The sequence below is a fragment of the Sciurus carolinensis genome, chromosome 5 (genome assembly GCF_902686445.1).
Source record: "Sciurus carolinensis chromosome 5, mSciCar1.2, whole genome shotgun sequence".
Lineage (NCBI taxonomy): Eukaryota > Metazoa > Chordata > Mammalia > Rodentia > Sciuridae > Sciurus > Sciurus carolinensis.
The window spans coordinates 143492759-143513222 of record NC_062217.1 but is presented as its reverse complement, the minus strand read 5'-3'; the positions used below and the strand labels follow the sequence as shown (position 1 = coordinate 143513222).

At 36.4% G+C, this 20464-nt stretch overlaps 1 pseudogene; it reads left to right on the top strand.

Moving 5' to 3' along the window:
- LOC124985780 (cytochrome P450 2C18-like) overlaps positions 1 to 4970 on the top strand; it is a 36522-nt pseudogene extending 31552 nt beyond the window's left edge.
- Positions 4971 to 20464: the final 15494 nt, after the last annotated feature.

The following is a 20464-nucleotide window of genomic DNA, read 5'->3' as shown; positions in this document are numbered from 1 at the left end:
AGAATGGGAGAATGAGAAAAGAGAGAAAGTGTTTTAAGCAGCAAGAGAAAAATAGTAATGAATAAATTCTGAAAGATTGTTAAAAAAAAGAAAATTAACACTTATTGATGTCAATTCTGTGTCAAATAACACCCTCATGTACATATAAGAAAGAAGACTTGTGATGGGCCAGACTAGGGTTAGTACAATAGCCCAGAACCATCAGAAACTCAGGTACCTTCCTTTTTCCTTTACCATATGTTATGGGTTGCATGTGGATTTTCCCCTTAAACTTATGTTGAAACTTTTTCCCCAGTAAAACAGTGTTGCAAAGTGCTTGGACAAAATAAACCTCTCTTCCTTATTATCACCCAGTTTCTGGTAGTCTGTTAGAGAAAGAGAAAATGAACTAAAACATTGTATTAAATTTACTAACTTTTATCTTAAAGCTTAAATTTCTCTCTCTTTTATTTTTTGACAATCTCCAAATGATTTCTGACTGATCTCCACTATGTGCCTATGTTTTGAGTGAAAAGAAGGAAAGATAAGTGACACCAGCAGACTTTTACTCATATTTTATTGATAAGAAATATTTTTCATGTCATTTTTAGCTGTAAAACAGATGGTGAACACAGTCTTTGGGCAACAGGGATAGGAGGGTAAGAAATAGAAACTTGGTCAATTAATGTGTAGTTTACCATACCACACAGTAGCTTTTTATTATATTCTATTCATTTGTATCTATGTTGGCTTACCTTCATTATCATCTGATTTCTTTTGAAAATATTATAATTAAATATTAAAGTAATTGAAAATACCTGCATTGAATCATTCTTAGGAAAAGGGCAATCCACAGACTGAATTTACCACTGAAGCCTTAGTAAAACCTTGTACATGACCTGTTTGGAGCTGGGACAGAGACAACAAGCAGCACTCTGAGATATGGTCTCCTGCTCCTGCTGAAGCACCCAGAGGTCACAGGTATGACTGCAGATGGTGAGCAGGGTGAACTTCACAACAGAAATCTGGGAAGACACTGATAATGTCCTCATCTTACTTCTCTTAAATAAGGGTCCATATGGAAATTTCTGTGCCATCACTTAAAATTTGTCCAAATTTAATGAAGGGATAAAAATAAGAGAACATGACACAGTAGGGGACATTGAGAGACCCGAAGGTAGTGGAGCTCTGTTCACGTCTGGATTCCACTGGGAAGTGATGTGCAGCATGCACAGTCAGCATGAGTTAGCCTAAGACTGCATATGGTCTTCCTATGGAAAAGCCACTTGTGATATTAGGAGTGTTCCTACAAGATATCTGTGGAAATCTTTCCTTATTCTGAATATTTCATGCTCTATTGCTGGATAGGGAAAATAAAACCCTTTATTGGAGAATAAATAGAACTATTTGAAATTTAAAGATGTGTAAGTATGACTAGAGTCTGAAAAAGCAGTGTGGAGATTTCTTAGAAACCTTGGAATGGAACCACCATTTGACTTGGCTATCCCACTTCGTGGGCTATACCCAAAGGACTTAAAATCAGCATACTACAGTGATGCAGCCACATCAATGTTTATAGCTGCTCAATTCACAATAGCTAGATTGTGGAACCAACCTAAACGCCCTTCAATAGATGAATGGATAAAGAAACTGTGGTATAAATATATATAATGGAATATTACTCAGTCATAAAGAATGATAAAATTATGGCATTTGCAGGCAAATGGTTGAAATTGGAGAATATCATGCTAAGTGAGATAAGCCAATCTCAGAAAACCAAAGGACAAATGATCTCGCTGATAAGTGGATGATGATACATAACTGGGAGTGGGAGGGAGGCAAGAATGGAGGAAGGAGATACTTTATAGAGGAAAAAGAGGGGTGGGAGGAAGGAAAATTAACAGAATGAATCAAACATCATTACCCTATGTAAATGTATGATTACACAAATGGTATGTTTCTACTTCATCTACAAGCAGAGAAACAAGTTGTACCCCACTTGTTTACAATAAAAAAAAAGAAAAAGAAAAAAAAAGGGTTAGAAAACTAACCATTTACTTTAAGTGTTGATACTTAGATGTGCCTAAGAGAATTTTTTTTATTTTAGAAATATTTTTCCATTACATTTATCTTTCATGAACCTTTGAGGATTTCCAGCAATGCATAGCAGATTCAAAGCAAACACCATCTTTTCTGGTTTAAGGACCCCATCAAAACTAATATAAAGTAATCACAAAGGAGAATAAATACCTTTGAAACTGGAGAAGAGGAGTAGGGGAAATACCCTATCAAACTTTAAGAAATCAGAAACAGACAACAGAAAGAAGGGACAAAACTCATTATAGAGGACCAAGGTGTAGCCTGTATGTTGGAAGAAGAAGTTGTATCAGTGTGGAAAACCCAATCTGTGTACTAAAAATTATCCATGAAATTCAAGATTTAGAAGCAGTATATGTCAAACAAGTTAGGAAAAACTGAAGCAAAAAATAGGAGCCCTTCTCTGCTCTGGTGCCTCTACTCCCTCTTTGAGCAGTTAAGTGTTTTGATCTCATAGGAAGAGAGGTTTACTCTCTAGGGAAACTGAAGATAACAGGTCTTGTAATCAAGTTTAGAACATCAAATTAAAGTAAAAAATCACATAAGCTTTCAGAAATAAACCAGGCCTTATATAAAGAACTACGAATCAGTAGGGCATCAGTGTTCTAAAAAGCAAGTGTTATTTTTTGAGTTAATAGAAAATATAAGAGCAGGTGTGGAGGCAAAAGCCTATAATCCCAGGTATTCAGAGGTTAAAGCAGGAAATTGAGGCAAATTCGAATAGCCTGGGCCAGGCCGTCTCAAAATAATAAGAAAGGGCTGTGGGTGTGTCCAGATGTAGAAGGTGTCTGCGTCAATCTCCAGGAGAAACAAAAGAAAACAAAACAACAAAAAACCCCACCCCCCCCCAAAAAAAACCCAAACAAACCCAAAACAACAACAAATCCAAAAAATTAACAAAAAGAAAGGAAAGATGTGTTTAGGTCCATCTTTGCTACAGAATTTTCCCCCTCTTTCACTTTCACAGAGAGATACTGGAGGATATACTCTATGCAAATATTTCAAACCAAGACATAGGCTGTCACAGGTTCCTGAAATCAGGAGGCCTTATGTATAAGCATGGGAGTTTAAAATAGGGCCCTGGACATCAGGCATGGGGAACAACCAATTGTGCATATTAAGTACATAAAGCAGGTGAAATACAAGACAAGGAATGTAAAAGAGAGAACCTGAAGATCACACATTTAGAAAATTATTATTAGAAGTTTGAATCATTGACCAAAGCATTTGAATACAATATAAGATGAGCAACTAGAAAATTAGGAATTGGTATAATTTGTTCAAATGTAAGATAATCATATGTAATGAATGAAACATACACTTACCAGTGCTCTTTAGTTATGTGGTCATAATGGTGTAAACAAAGTGTATAGATATAATCGAAAATTGTGATCCGAATATATAGCAGTAGAGAGGGGAAGTATGTGAGGGATTTGGGGGCATATTTCTTTGGGGTGTGTATTTTGTATGGATTAGAGATGGATCTTAATTCTCCTCACCAGGAAGTCTTTAGATATTTCCTAAAATTGGATAAATCCAGAAACCAAACTAGAATATTCTTTTGAAATATTAACATTTCAAAAGAAACTTCTAGAATAATTCAAAAAAGCTACATTTAAGGTAGGAAAGATTGAAAAGTGTCCCACTGAAAACCACACACTCACTCATACATAAACACACATATACACATACACAAACAGGATAAGCAGATACATTAGTAGAATTTAATTTTATAATGTCATATGTTACTTTGGTATAAAATTAATGTTTATTCCTGTTTTTCTTTCTACAATGATGTCTTTAATCATGTGATATCTTCACATTTTGAAATATTTATCATTTCTATTTATATTTGCTCTCATATATGGTAGAATGTAGGGTTATACAAGTTTGTAGATATATTTAATACCCAGCTTATAGGTGAGTCATAAATGTATATGACTCATAGTGTACATATGTATGTATTTGTATGTCTGTCAATAAATGTTTACAGATATTGATATAGAACCTGTCTTTCTCTTTTTTATTCACCTCATCCCCATGACCATTGATTACCAACTCACATCCATGCACACTTACCAAATCCTTTATTAATTCTATCAACCACTGGGAAACTGCCTCTTCTAGAAAATACTTCTCCATTAATTAATCAGGGCTTCCTTCACAGCTTCATATCAATGCAATACCAAGTGGGCCTCATACCCAAATACAGAGTGAACACAGGGCCACAGACTTTTAATAACAGGCAATGGGAAAGAAAATGCAAATATTTGGTGAACAAGATCAGCATTTGATCTACATGTTTGGAATGATTCAGTCTGTTATTCAGATTATTCTCAATGCATCTGTTATAATATAACAAATTGTGCCACAAGAATCTTCAAATATTTCTGAATTTTGTTTGGAAATATGATAGCAATCAGAGCATTCACTTGTGGATGGGCTAAAATGTGGCATGACTGTCTCAGGCAATTGATATCTATACTATAATTAATCCTCACATCAAGCATTTAAGGAAATTTGTCCTGTTTTACAAGGAGAGGAAATAAGGCAGAGATTTACAAAGTCATTTGTAGTGTACCATAACTACTGAACAGAAGACTCAACTTTGAACCTTTATTCTGTCAACTTCTGAAGCTTGGACAATTAATCAGTCCCCAGTACTTATACACCTTTGCATCAATACCCAGCCAAATTCTTCTGGGTCATTAGCAGGGCAGGTGTGAAAGAGATTTTTACTGAAAAAAAAAAAAAAAAAAACCCATGATGAGTTCCAGAAGTCTATATTTTTAATGGTGACCCCAGATGACCTTAACCCTCATAGGTTGAGAGCACAGGTATCACTAACACAGCAAGAGATTGAATACCATGGAGGCAGCACCAGGTCACGTTGAACAACTTGGAAGAACAATTTCTCTCATCTGGCAGCAATTCATAGACTACAGACTGAAGCTGTTTGCAAAACCCACAAGGATTCTGTTACTACTACCCAGTGGACCCTGAATAGTTCATTGTTTTTTTCCGTCTCTTATGCAGCTTCTCAGACCACAGTTTTTTCTTTATTAACAGTTATCTTGAAGTATGATTGAAAAATAAAAAGCATATATAATCAGAGTTGAAATGTAATTTTTGATGTAGAGATTGCCAAGTGATTATCACAGCCCAGCTAATTAACATATATATAACTTCATTGTTAATGTTTTCATGAGTGTGTGGTCAAAACACATTAGTAAATTTTAGGTGTGAGATGCATTATTATTTACTGTAGTCATGATGCTGTGCCTTATTTCTCCAGTCCTTATTACCTTGTAACTGAACATTTGTAGCCCTAGACCAAAATCTCACCTTTACATGCACATCCCAGACACCAATAAACCCCATTCTACTCTATATTGCTGTGAGTTTGATGCTTTTTGTCTACTTTTGCAAGATTCCACATGTAAATGAGATCATGTAGTAAAGGTCTTTTTGTTTGACTATTTGCCTCATCATAAAGTATTATAGGCTCATTCCATGTTGTGGTAATAAGTAAGAGGTCCTTTTTTAAGGCTGAATAAGATTCTATTTTATATATAAATACCATTTGATTTATGCATATGGCCACTAGTGGATGCTGAGGTTGGAGTCATTTCTTGACTTTTGTAGACAATCCTGTAATGAATATGCAGTATGGATACATTTTGGACATATTGATTTCATCTATTTGGGTATATACTAAGAAGTGGGGCTATTGGATCTTATGGTAGTCATATTTTTCAGTATTTTGAGGAAGCTCTACAGTCATTTCTGTAATGGCGTTCAATTTACATTCCCACCACCATGGAACAAGATTAACCTCTTTTCTACTTCTTTGCTAACACTTCCTATGCTTTGACTTTGATTATAGCAACCCTAAGAGGTGTGAGGGATATCTCATTGTGTATTTCAATCAGTTTTTCACTGCTGTGACTAAAAGGACAAGAAGAAAAACTGTATAGAAGGACAAGTTTATTTGGGGGCTCATGATTTCAGAAGTCTTAGTGCATAGATGGTTGACTTCATTCCTTTGGGCTCAAAGTGAGGTAGAACATCATGGTGGAAGAGTGTGGCAGAGGGAAACAGCTCACATGGTGATTGGGAAGCAGAGAGAGAGAGAGAGAAAGAAAATCTTCACTTGCCATATAAAATTATATACCCCCAAACCACACCCCCAATGAACCACTTCCTCCAGCCACACCCCACCTGCCTCCAGCTACTAATCAGTTAATTCCATCATGGATTAATTCACTGATAAAGTTAAGGCTAGAACCCAATCATTTCTCCTCCAAACCTCCTTGTGTTGTCTTACACATGAGCTTTTAGGGGACATTTCATATCCAAACCATAACATTGTGGTTTCAAATTGCATTTTCTTGATGATAAATGATGTGAGCACCTTTTAACATACCTGTTGAAAAGTTGCATCATTTTGGAAAAGTACCTATTCATATTTTTTGTCCATCTTTTATTAGTTGATCTTAGTTATGAATAATATTAGGGCTCCTTTGTGGATTTCAGTATCAGGGCTTATTTTGATACACTTTTAAAGGCATGGAATATAATGTTTCTAATTCAGTCCCCAGTGCTTCACTTTTACCTCCCTTCTCCCTTCTGCTTTTGTCTTTCCTCTATTCTACTAATTTTTCTAATATTATTTATAGAATTTTCTTTTCAGAGTAGTGCCTTGTGGATATACACAAAGGTACATTCTTTGTAGTATATTCATATATGTATATAGGAATGGTTTTTTTCAGAATAATTCCATGAATCTTTAATTTTCCCATCTCTTCACTCTCCCCTCAATCCCTTTCTTCTCATTCACTAATTTCTTCTATTTTTGTGGAATTCCCTGTTTAATTCTTGCCCCTTATTTTGTTCTGTCTTCTGCATCTCAGAGAAAACTTTCAATCCTTGACTACCTGGATCTGGCCTATTTCATTTAGCATGATGGTCTTCAGTTTTTCGCTTTGCCCATTTTTAGAAAGGTTATTTGTGAAGTTTATTGTTTAACTTTGCTTTGATTTTGATTTTTTAGTTTCTTATACATTTCGGGTACTAATTTCTCCCTTCTGTAGAGGTCTTTCTTTTCGTTGTTTTTTTTAATGTGTAGAAATATTTTTAGCACGATTCAGTCTCTTTTGCATGATCTTTTGGTATAAAATGAAAAAAAATAAAACAAAAACAAGTCAAAATAACACAAATTGAAAGAGAAGCATTTCAGGGTCTGAGGGGTATAGTCCCAAGAGAGAGGGATGGGGCAAATTTGATTAATGGTCACTAAGATATAGATTGGGGAAATAAGCCCTGGCATTATGTTGTGCAAAAGGGTGATAATTGATAATATACTGCTCATTTCAAAACAGCTAGAATAAAGGATTTTGAATATTTTTGTTAGTAATAAATGACAAATGTTTGAGGAGATAGGCATTTTTACCTTGATTTGAACATTACACAAAATGCACAGGTATCAAAACATGAAATGCTGCCACACAAATATATATGATTCTTAGGTGTCAAGTAAAAAGGAAATGTAAAAAAGCATTGCTAGAACAAGGTTAGGGAACATCTTACCCATGTTTTCCTCCAGTACTTATATGGTTTCAGGGCTTCCATTTGTCTTGAATCTATTTGAAATTTATTTTTGTGTGTAGTGTTAGAAATTAGTCTAATTTCATTTGATTTCTGTACATGGATGTACAGTTTTCCAAATGCTATTCAGTGAAGAGAGTATCCTTCCCCCACTGTGTATTCCTGGCCCTTTGGTGAATAAATAGTCAACAGTATGTGGGTAGGTGTATTTCCTGGACTCTCCATGGGATCCATGGGTGTATGTGTCTGCTTTATGCCTGCATGGTCATGTTTCATTTACTATAATTTTGTACAGAGTTTGAAACTTCCAGATTTCTTGAATAAGATATGTTTGTTATTCAGAATCTTTTGAGGTTCTATACAAATTTTAACCCTTGGAAATTTTCTATGAAAGCCACCATGGAATTTTTCTTTTTTTATGATTAAATTGATTATTTTTTATTACTTTACAGACTGCATTTTGATTCATTATATACAAATGGGGTGCATCATTTCCTTTCTATGGTTGTACACGATGGAGATGCATACCATTGTGTAATCATACATGTACATGGGATAATGATGTCTGTCTCATTCCACATTTTTCATACTGCCCCTCCCCCTCATTTCCTTCTACATAATTAGGATCAGAATTCCTTAATGAGACTCCCAAAGCCCAAGGAATCAAAGCAAGAATAAATAAATGGGATGAACTCAAACTAAAAAGCTTTTTCTCAGCAAATGATACGATCAATAATGTGAAAAGAGAGCCCACAGAGTGTGAGAAAATCTTTTCCATGTGCACTTTAGATAAAGCACTTATCTCCAAAATTTATAAAGAACTTACAAAACTTTAACCAAAAATACAAAGAACCATTGGGTTTCTCACAGGGATTGCACTGAATCTGTGCATCACCTTAAGTAGTAAAAACAATAATTCTTCCAATCAGTGAACATGGATTATTTTTCCCATGTATTTCTGTCTGTTACAAATTCTTTCATTGCTATTTTTTATATTTCAGCAGGCAGATTTTTCACCTTCTTGTTTAAATTTATTTCTAAATATTTTATTTTTTTCTCATGCTGTTGTAAATGAAATATTTTTTAATCTTTATCCATTTGTTATTAAAAATACTGCTTAACTTTGTATATTATTTGTGTATCCTGCTTATTTAGAATTCTTTTATTAGTTCTAATTGTTTTCAGTTGAACTTTAGAGTTTTCCATAACAGAGAGTATTTTGTTTCTTTCTTTTTGATTTGTATGACTTTTAGTTCTTTTTCTTGCTTAATTGTTCTTGTTGGACTTCAGTTCTATGCTGAGAAAGCATGGCAGAGTGGGCTTTTCTGGTTTTTCCCTAATTTTTGAATAAAAATTTCAACTTTCACCATGGAGCATGATGTAAGGCATTCATTAGTCACACATGGCCATTAGTGTTCTGTGAAAAATTCTTTCTATATCATGTGGTTTTGAATGTTTTATCATGAAAGGATTTGAAATATGCAAATGCTTTTCTGCATGGATTAAAATGCTCCTGTAGTTCTTGTCCTTAATTTCATAAACATGATGCATCGCATTTATTAATTTATGCATGTTTAATTATCCTTGGATATCTGGGATGAATCCCACTTGATCACAGTTGATGATCACTGTAATGTGCTGGAGCATAGAAAGATGTAGGTAAAATGGAATTGTTCTTCTTAACATTGGAGAAGTTATTTTTGAGCTTTTGGACTCCTGAGTCTCCCGAAGCTTTTTTCATTTGTGAATATTTCTCTTATTGTGGTTCTTGAGAATAAAGAGATGAAGACTGGAATGAGCATTCGCATATTAGAGAAAACATTTGGCTTTTGGTTTTTTGGGTTTGACTTATCTCACTTAGCATGATATGCTCAAGGTCCAACCATTTACCTACAAATGCCATATTTTCATTGTTCTTTAAGACTGAGTAACATTCCATTGTGTATATATACCACAGTTACTTTACCCATTCATCTATTGAAGGGCATCTAAGTTGGTTCCACAATCTAGCTATTGTGAATTGAGCTGCTATAAAACACTTGATGTGGCTGCGTCAAAATAGCATGCTGATTTTAAGTCCTTTGGGGATAAAATGAGGAGTGGTATAACTGGGTCAAATAGTGGTTCCATTCATGGTTCACTGAGGAATCTCCATACTGTTTTCCATAGTGGTTGCATCAATTTGGGGTCCCACCAAAAATGTATGAGTTTATCTTTTCCACCACATTCTGGCCAAAAATTATTATTGCTTGTATTCTTTATAATTGCCATTCTGAGTGGAGTGAGATGGAATCTTAGAGTAGTTTTAATTTCCATTTTTCTAATCACTAGAGCTGATGAACATTTTTTTTCACGTTTGTTGATTGATTATATTTTTTTTCTTCTGTGAGGTGTCTGTTCAGTTCATTTACCCTTTTACTAATTGGTTTATTTATTTTTATTAGGCTCTATCTTCCTGTTGTTGATCATTGCCTTTTCTGAGAGAAAGATTTGTAGTTTGAATCCTTCCCATTTATTGATTCTTGATTTTAGTTCTTGTGCTTTAAGAGTCTTGTTAAGGAAGTCATTTCCTAAGCCAACATGATGGAGATTTGGTCCTACTTTTTCTTGTATTAGGTGCAGGGTCTCAATCTAGTGCCTAAGTCTTTGATCCATTTTGAATTGATTCTAGTGCAATGTGAGACATAGAGTTTAATTTTATTTTCTTCATATGGATTTCAGTTTTCGCAGCACTGTTGGTTAAAACTATCTTTTCTTCAATGTATGTTTTGTCAACTTTGTCTAATATGCAATAACCATATTTATGTGAATTTGTCTCTATGTCTTCTATTCTGTACCATTCATCTACCTTTCTATTTTGGTGCCAATACCATGCCATTTTTGGTACTATTATTCTGTAGTTTAGTTTAAGGTCTGGATTGTGAAACCTCTTTCTTCACTCTTCTTGCTAAGGATAGTTTTGCCTATTCTGGGTGTCTTATTTTTCAAAATGAATTTTATGATTGCTTTTTCTAGTTCTATGAAGAATGTCATTGGAATTTAAATAGGAATTGCACTACATCTCTATAATGCTTTTGGTAGTATTGCCTTTTTAAAAAAATGTTTTAGGGAAAATGGAAATTCCGGTAAGGGTCATTCATTTCTTATTTTTTTTTAATTTATTTTTATTGTAAACAAATGGATGCATGTTGTTTCTTTGTTTGTACATGAAGTAAAGGCATACCATTTCTGTAATCATACATTTACATAGTGTAATGGTGTTTGATTCATTCTGTTATTTTTTCCTTCTCCCCTACCCTTCCCACCCCTCTTTTACCTCTATATAGTCCCTCCTTCCTCCATTCTGGCCCTCCTACCAACCCCCATTATGTGTCATCATCCACTTATCAGCAAGATCATTCGTCCTTTGGTTTTCTGAGATTGGCTTATCTTACTTAGCATGATATTCTCCAATTTCATCCATTTGCCTGCAAATGCTGTAATTTTATTATTCTTTATGACTGAGTAATATTCCTTTATCCATTCATCTATAGCAGGGTGTCTAGGTTGGTTCCTCAATCTGGCTATTGTGAATTGAGCAGCAATGAACATTGATGAGGCTGCATCTCTGTAGTATGCTGATTTTAAGTCCTTTGGGTATAGGCCAAGGTGTAGGATAGCTGGGTCAAATGGTGGTTCCATTCTACATTTTCTATGGAATTTCCATACTGATTTCTAGAGTGGCTGCAAGTGTACCATTTTCCTCACATCCTCACCAACACCTATTGTTGCTGTATTCTTGATACTCGCTATTCTAATTGGGGTGAGATGGAATCTTAGGGTAGTTTTGATTTGCATTTCTCTTCTTACTAGAGATGTTGAACATTTTTTCATATGTTTGTTGATTGCTTGTAGATCTTCTTCTGTGAAGTGTCTGTTCATTTCCTTAGCCCATTTGTTGATTGGATTATTTGTATTCTTGGTGTAGAGTTTTTTGAGTTCTTTATAGATTCTGGAAATTAGCGCTCTACCTGAAGTATGAGTGGCAAAGATATTCTCCCACTCTGTAGGTTCTCTCTTCACATTGCTGATAGTTTCCTTTGATGAATGAAAACTTTTTAGTTTGAATCTATCCCACTTATTGATTCTTGCTTTTATTTCTTGTGCTGTGGGAGTCTTGTTAAGGAAGTCTGCTCCTGGGCACTAGGATTCACTCTCACTCTTTGTAGTCCCCGGTTGCTCTCTCTGGGGATGCTGAAGATTCCCAGGGAGCAGGCCTGATTTGTGAGCACCAAGAAATGATAACAGTACTCCAAATTAATTGATGAGTGTGTATCCAAGAATGTAATGCATAAACATGGAATGGATCCAGATTTTACATTTCAAAATGATTATATTTAGATTTAAGTCAAATTGTAGGAGAATTGGTTTCCCCATGCCAAGTCCAGTACCTGACATTATGGATCATTGAATCATGGTTGACTCAGGATTCAGGATTCAAGCAGATGAGGTTTTGAGAGACTCAGAACCAACTCAAAGTCACCAGCTTAGTCTCTCCCATTGGGGAGGTGCCCCAGATGGGGTGGTAGTCTGGGAACACAGGAAATTTTGTGAAATAGAGTTGCCCCATGAGACCCCCCCATGCCAAGCAGTAAACTCGGACAACTGGGAGCATTGTAGAGGAGGGCCAATCAGCAAGACGCTCAGGTGCGGAGCTAAAGCCCTGGGATTTTAGGTGGCTTCTCAGAGGAGGAACCACCCAGCGAGACGCTTGAACTCCAACTGACTGTCCTGGGTCTCTAGGCGGCTGCTCAGAGGAGGTATTGCACAGCCAGATGACTAGGAGCAGGGTCCCAGGACCCTAGGCGACTTCTTGGAGGAGGAACCACACAGAGAGACAGGGACAGAGCAAATGTTCCAGGACTGTGGGCAGTTTCTCCAAGGAGGGGCTGCCCAATGAGAAGCTTTGGTGCAGGGCAAGGCTTCTGGGCCTAGGAGGTAGGTCCAGGCCACTGGGATAATTGCAGAGGAGGGCTGCCCAGTCCAGGTGCTAGTTCTGGATGGAGGGGAACTTCTAGGAGGGGAGCTGATCAGTGAGATGTCCCCAATGGTGAGTGTTCTATGCTGGACAAGGCTTTCCCACAAGGGCGGTAGTACAAGAGACACAGGCCCAAACAAGACTTGCCTCAGCCTGCAGTGTAGTTCCCCTTTGGCTGACCATTGGTCAACAGTGTAGGCACCTCAGCCCACTAGCAGGGAATATACCCCACCTGAAGGACACCACCCCTAGAAAGGCAGCTTCCTCGTGGAGCACTGCACTGTCAAGTTCCTCCAAGAATTCAGGTTACTGAAGGTTAGGAGGTGAGTTATTAGAAATCTACAGGGACACTATAAGCCAATAGGGGAAATCTGCAATATCTCTGTGTTCGACTGATACCTGACCAATCTGAGAAAACAAGGGAAGAAATTGTCCCAAACAAATATAGATGTTATATCAATAAAATCCAATGACAGCACAGCAGAAGAAAAATGTCAGAAAGGGAGTTCAGAATGTGCATAATTAAAAGGATCAGGGAAGCAAACGATGAGATGAAAGAGCAAATGCAGGCATTGAATGATCACACCAATTAACAGTTAAAAGAGCAAATACGGGAAGCGAAAGATCATTTCAATAAAGAATTAGATACTGAAAAAAAACAAACAAACAGAAATTCTTAAAATGAAGAAAACAATAAACCAAATTAAAAACTCCATAGAAAGCAGAACCAATAGGATAGAACACCTGTAAGACAGAACCTCAGACATTGAAGACAAAATATTTAATCCTGAAAACAAAGTTGACCAAACAAAGAAGATGGTAAGAAATCATGAACAGAATCTACATGAATTATGGGCTATCATGATATCCAAAGACCAAATTTAAGAATTATTGGGATTGAGGAAGGCATAGAGATTCAAACCAAAGGAGTGAACAATCTATTCAAAGAAATAATTTCAGAAAATTTCCCACATCTGAAGAATTAAAAGGAAAATGAAGTACAAGAGACTTACAGGACTCCAAATACACAAAATTACAACAGAACCACACCAAGTCACATTATAATGAAAATAACCAACATACAAAATAAAGACAGAATTTTAAAGGCTGCGAGAGAAAAGAATCAAATTACATTCAGCGGGAAACCAATATAGATATTAGCAGATTTTTCGTCCAGACCCTAAAACCTAGAAGGGCCTGGAACAACACTTTTCAGGCCCTGAAAGAAAATAGATGCCAACCAAGAATCTTATACCTAGCAAAACTTACCTTCAGATTTGATGATGAAATAAAATCCTTCCATGATAAACAAAAGCTAAAAGAATTTACAAAATGAAAGCTGGCATTACAGAACATTCTCAGCAAAATATTCCATAAGGAAAAGATGAAAAACAATGATGCAAATCAGCAAAGGGAGGAGCTATCCTAAAGGAATAGTCAAGTAAAGGAGAAAGCAAGTCATGTCAAAAAACAAAAATGAGTCAAATAACTAGGAATACAAATCATATCTCAATAATAACCCTTAATGTTAGTGGCCTGAACTCACCAACCAAAAGACATAGATTGGCAGATTGGATTAAAAAGAAAGCTCCAACAATATGTTGCCTGCAAGAGACTCACCTCATAGAAAGAGACACCCACAGACTAAAGGTGAAAGGATGGGAAAAAACATACCATGCACATGGACTCAGAAATATGGCTAGAGTATCCATCCTCATATCAGATAATGTGGACTTCAAGCCAAAGTGAGTCAGAAGGGATAAAGAAGGACATTTCATACTGCTTAAGGGAAGAATCAATCAGCAAGACATAACAATCTTAAATTTCTGTGCCCCAAACATTGGCTCATCCATGTACGTCAAACCAATCCTCATTTCCAGAAATCAAATAGACCACAAAACAATAATATACTATAATGTGGTTTGGTGTGGGTCTGTTGTCATTTTGTGTATTTGGAGTCCTATAAGCCTCTTGTACTTCATTTTCCTTTTCATTCTTCAGATTTGGGAATATTTCTGATATTATTTCATTGAATAGATTGTTCATTCCTTTGGTTTGTTTCTCTGTGCCTTCCTCAATCCCAATAATTCTTAAATTTGGTCTTTTCATGATATCCCATAATTCTTGTAGATTCTGTTCATGATTTCTGACCATTTTCTCTGTTTGGTCAATTTTGTTTTCAGGATTAAATATTTTGTCTTCAATGTCTGAGTTTCTGTCTTTCAGGTGTTCTATCCTATTGGTTCTGCTTTCTATGGAGTTTTTAATTTGGTTTATTGTTTTCTTCATTTTAAGGATTCGTGTTTGTTTTTTTTTCAGTATCTCTAACTCTTTATTGAAATGATCTTTTGCTTCCCGTATTTGCTCTTTTAACTGTTAATTGGTGTGATCATTCAATGCCTGCATTTGCTCTTTCATCTCCTCATTTGCTTCCCTGATTGTTTAATTATGTACATTCTGAACTCCCTTTCTGACATTTCTTCTGCTGTGCTGTCATTGGGTTTTATTGATATACTATCTAGGTTTGTTTGGGACATTTTCTTCCCTTGTTTTCTCATATTGGTCAGGTATCAGTGGAACACTGATATGTTGCAGATTTCCTCCATTGGCTTATAGTGTCCCTGTAGATTTCCAGTATATCACCTCCTAACCTTCAGTAGCCTGAATTCTTGGAGGAACTTGATAATGCAGTGTTCCACAAGGAAGCTGCCCCTCTAGGATTGGTGACCTTCAGGTGGGGTGTATTTCTTGTTAGTGGGCAGAAGCGCCTCCACTTGTTGACCAATGTTTTGGCAAAAGGGAACTGGACTGCAGGCTCGGAGGTGGCTGGTCTCCGTCTTTGTCTGGCCTGCTGCCCAGGCCAGGGGAGCCTAGTTGTACGCGGAAACCTCTCGCTGGTCAGCCCTGCTCAAGAAGCTGCCTGCTGTCCAGACTTGCCACCGGGGCCGGGGGGAGCCTGGCTGTGTGCAGAAGGGGCAGCCTGGCTGTGCATGGAAGCCTCTCACTGGCCAACCCTGCTTTGAGAAGCTGCCTGCGGTCCAGGCCTACCACTGGGCCTGGTGGAGCCTGGTTGTGCACAGAAGCCTCTCTCTAGCTGTCCCTGCTCTGAGAAGTTGCCTGCTGTCCGAGACTGCCCCCAGGGCCAGGGGTAGCCTAACTGTGCATGGAAGGGGGAACCTGGCTGTTCGCGGAAGCCTCTTGCTGCCCAGCCCTGCTCCGAGAAGCTGCCTGCTGTCTGGACCTGCTGCCCCAAACGAGCCTCGCCCAGTGGGAGAGACTCACCCAGCAGTACTGAGTTGGTTCAGAGTCTCTCAGTACCTCCTCTTCTTGAATCCTGAGTTCTGGAGCAACATGAGATGCAGTCACCCTCTAGTCTGCCATCTTATGTCCCTCAGTTTTGCCATTTTGATGATATTAATTCTGTCTATCCAAGAGCATAGGAGATCTTTCCATCTTCTAAGGTCTTCTTCAATTTCTTTCTTTAGTGTTCTACAGTTTTCATTGTCAAGTTCTTTCACCTCTTTTGTGAGATTGATTCCCAAGTACTTTATTTATTTATTTATTATTTGAGGTTAGTGTCAGTGTCATGATTTTTCTAATTTCTCCTGCAATGAACTCATCCCTGTTATATAGAAATGCATTTGATTTATGGGTTTTTTAATATCCTGCTACTTTGCTTAATTCAGTTATTATTTCCAGAAGTTTTCTGTTGGATTTTTTTTTTTGGATCTTAAAAATATAGAATCGTATCATTGGCATATGGTGGTAGTTTGAGTTCTTTTCCTTTTTGTATCCTTTAATCTCTTGTATCTATCTGATTGCTCTGGCTAGACTTGTTCCAATTATTCTTTATCCACTAAATTGTAGGCAGAAACCTAGACTGGTTGCATAACTTGGCTATTGTGAATTGTACTTCTTTAAAAATTGCAGTGCATGTATTTTGATAGCATCTTCATACTAGTTCTTTGGGATAAATTGTACATGTGGAATAGTGAAGTCATATACCTGTTCATCCCTGGGCTTCTGAAGATTCTCCATACTTATTTCCAAAGTAGTTGTAGTGTTTGAAGTAACACTGACATTGTATAAGTGTTCCTTTCTCTCCTAATCCTTGCTAAAATTTATTATTTATATTTTTGATATTGACACTCTACATTGGGACAGATGAAATCTCAGTATAGTTCTGATGTGCCTTTTCTTGATAGCTAAAGATGTTGAACATTTTTTTACATAGTTGTTGGTCAGGTTATTTGCATTTGTTCTTTTGAAAAATATCTGTTAAGTTCTTGAGTTTTGTTCATTTGTTTGCTCTTGTTTTTGGTGTTAAGCTTTTTGAGTTCTTCATATATTCTAGATAATATTCCTGTTGAAAGTGTAGTCATCTACAACCACAATAATGGAATACCAATTATACTAATTTAAACTACATGTATGTATAATATTTCAAAAGACAGTCTGTGAAAATTCAAAATACAAAATACTGTCTACTGTCATGTATATCTAAAAAGAACAAGTAACAAATTAATGAAAATTGAAAATAAGAATAAAAATAAAATTTGTAAAAAAGACTACTTGGCAAAGATTCTCTACAGTTCTGTAGGATCTCTTTACAGAGTTTTAATTGTTTTTAGTTTCTTCAGTTTTTATTATGATTGGGTGCTAAATCTTTTAGAAGACTTTTTCTGCATCTATTGAGATGTTTATATGATTTTTTCTTTAATTCTACTAGTGATTAATTGTATATGTTGACTTGTATGTTGAACCCTGTTACATCCCTAGAAAGAAACCAAATCAATCATGATGTACAAACTTTTTAATGTGTTCTTAAGTATAATTTGCTAATATCTTATTAAGAAAATTTGCATCTATTTTCATCAGGGATATTGGTCTCTAGTCTTCTTGCCTAGATATAGCCTCCTTATCTGGCATGAAACCAAACTGAAACCAGTTTTTCTAGTCCTCAGTCTCTCTACTTGGCTGTGCAAGGAAGGATAGAGTGGGAAGTGCTGTGCCTTGGACATTTGCCCAGATAGACAAGACTGATGCACTCCCAGGGCAGTGGTAATGCAGAGTTATAAATGAAATGTTTCTGTGTCTGGAGTGTAGTTCTTATCAAAACACAGAAATTTTGTTAGGTAGCATAAACTTTGGAGAAATTCGATCAACACATTCCTAGAATCAGGCATACACAGATCTCTGTTGGGCATCTGAGGTTCAGGGGTCTTTTGAGAATTCTACTCACAGGGTAGAATAAATAGCAACATTGGGTGGATGGGGCATGGCACTCTCACACTCCACCACCCACAGATATGGCCTTCTAAGGCCCAGTCCCCAAACATAATCATGCCTTTCTATTCAGCTGGTCACAGGAGGTAGCACACAAAGGGAAAGTGAGTTAACCTCATCTCTGACTTGATCCCCCTGGGTACAATTTTTCTTCATGCCTGTATCAGTTGTGTTCTTCCAGGATACCCCAGACTACATGGTAGGTGTTGACTAGGATATTGTGGCAGTATGGCTATGATCTCCCAGGTTCCTGTACAGAAAGTTCCAATGTGACCCGTTTATGATGCTCTCCACCACAGCTCTCTGCTAAATTTTGAGAAACATGGACACTTTTCAAACACCAGCTCACTATGCCACCTCTGATTTAGCTAAATTCAGAGTCCCTTTCTGTTTTACCAATGTTCCTGTGCCAAAGTTGTTCACATGTGTGTTTCTTTCATTCTGTTTGTGCAAATCCTTCCCTCTGTGGTGACCTGACACTGCTACTGGCAGAAACTTGGCTTCAATGTACCCTGTCTTGTCTTCTGATCAAAACACCAGAATTTCAGATTCTCTGACAATCAAATATTAAATTTCAGTGAATTCCTTCTGTCACTCATCTTATTGAGAAGTACTATTCCCACTGCTTCCTTTTTCTTTCTTTAAAGTGGTTTTGAATTGACATATAATATATTTTAATATTTATGAGGTCCATTATGATAACTGAATACATATAAAATGCATAATTATCATTGCTGTAATTAATCATTTCCACTTCCTTGAACATTGATCACTTCTAGGTGTTGGAAACCTTCAGAATCTTCATTTGTAGTTATTTTTGAAATTATTATTTAATGAAAATGTTTACATAAAAGCAAACAGCTTCAGCCCACAGAGATTAATGCATCTGTATCTGTGAGGGGCTTCATGTTAAGGTCTCCTGTCCATTCTTTGGGCAATGAAAAGACCTCTCTTTGATTTGAGAATAACTGAAGGGGGATTTTAGAATCTATAAGATCTGGGTTCTAAAACAAGATTTCATACTGAATCCTTGGTGACATTTCTCCTTGCTATGTCACCAACATCCTATTACTAGACTAAATTAAATTAAGGTAGTAGGTCAGTGAGTCTCTGAAATTACTTGTGTCTCTGTTTGCAATTCTATTTATAAATTTTAACATGCACTAATTTTACATATTAGCATGGCTCAGGTGTTATTCCATCACTTGTAGACATCATACATTAATCAAATCCAACTTCTCTTTATTATCGTTCTTTCTTCCCACTGTATGCCAACTTTTAGTAATCACTATTATAAATTCAAGTTGACTTTTCTTAGATTCAGTGTATAATAGTGTTTGTCTTCCTGTGTCTGACTTATTTCACATAAAATAATGGCTTGAGATTCCATCCATTTTGCTGCAATCATAGGAGTTCATTCTTTTAAGAATGAATACTATCCCATTTTATACATATACCACAAATTCCTTATTCACTCATTTGTTTATGGGCACCTAAATTGATTCCATATCCTAGCTATTGTGAATAGGCTCACAGTAAACATGAATATTCAGGAATTTCTTTGGGATGCTGATATCATTTCCTTTGGCTCTATATGTACAGAGAAATGATACCTGTTGTTGCAGTTTGAATAGGGTGTTCCCCCCTATAAGTTCCTGTATTTATCCCAGAATGTGGAATGATTGGATTGTGAGAACTGTAACTTAATTGGTTCATCCAGTTTACTAGGAGGTAATTTTGGGCAAGTGTAGGCTGTTGGGGCAAACCTGGAGGAGGTGGGTCTTGTGGTGTGTGCCTTGGAAGGGTGCTTATTCCCTGTGGTATTTTCTCCCTCCCTCTCTCTCTCCCCTCATCCCATCACTGTTCTTTGATGCTGTAAAGGGAGCAGCTTTCCTTCATGACACACTTCCCCTAGTCTAGGTGTCTGTCCATGGAAGAATGGATAAACAATATATGGTATATATACACAATGGAGTTCTATTCAGTCATAAAGAAAAATGAAATTATGTCATTTGCAGAAAAATGAATAGAACTTGAAATAATTATGTTAAGTAAAATAAGCCAAACTCAGTAGATGAGGGATCACATGTTTTCTCTCATGTGTAGGAGAGAAAGAAGAAAAAGGAAAAGAAAGTTGTGAAGAATATCATTGAAAGTCAAAGAAGATTAGTGGAGGAAAGGGACTGGGGAAGGAGGAGCTGAAGGAAAGGGGAAATTCTTAGAGAATGCTATTGGTCTAATTACACGGTTCCATTGTGTATACGTACACATGTGTAACAGCAAATTCCACCATTATGTAAATCTATAATAAACCAATAAAATATAAGAAAACTAAAACAAAAACAAACTTTAAAAATCATCTGCCCATTCTTTGATTGGATCACTTTGCTTCTTAGTTTTTTTAAATATATTTTGAATGTTAAACTTTTGTCGTACTAATAGATGGCAAATATTTTATCCTAACCTATATGCTGACTC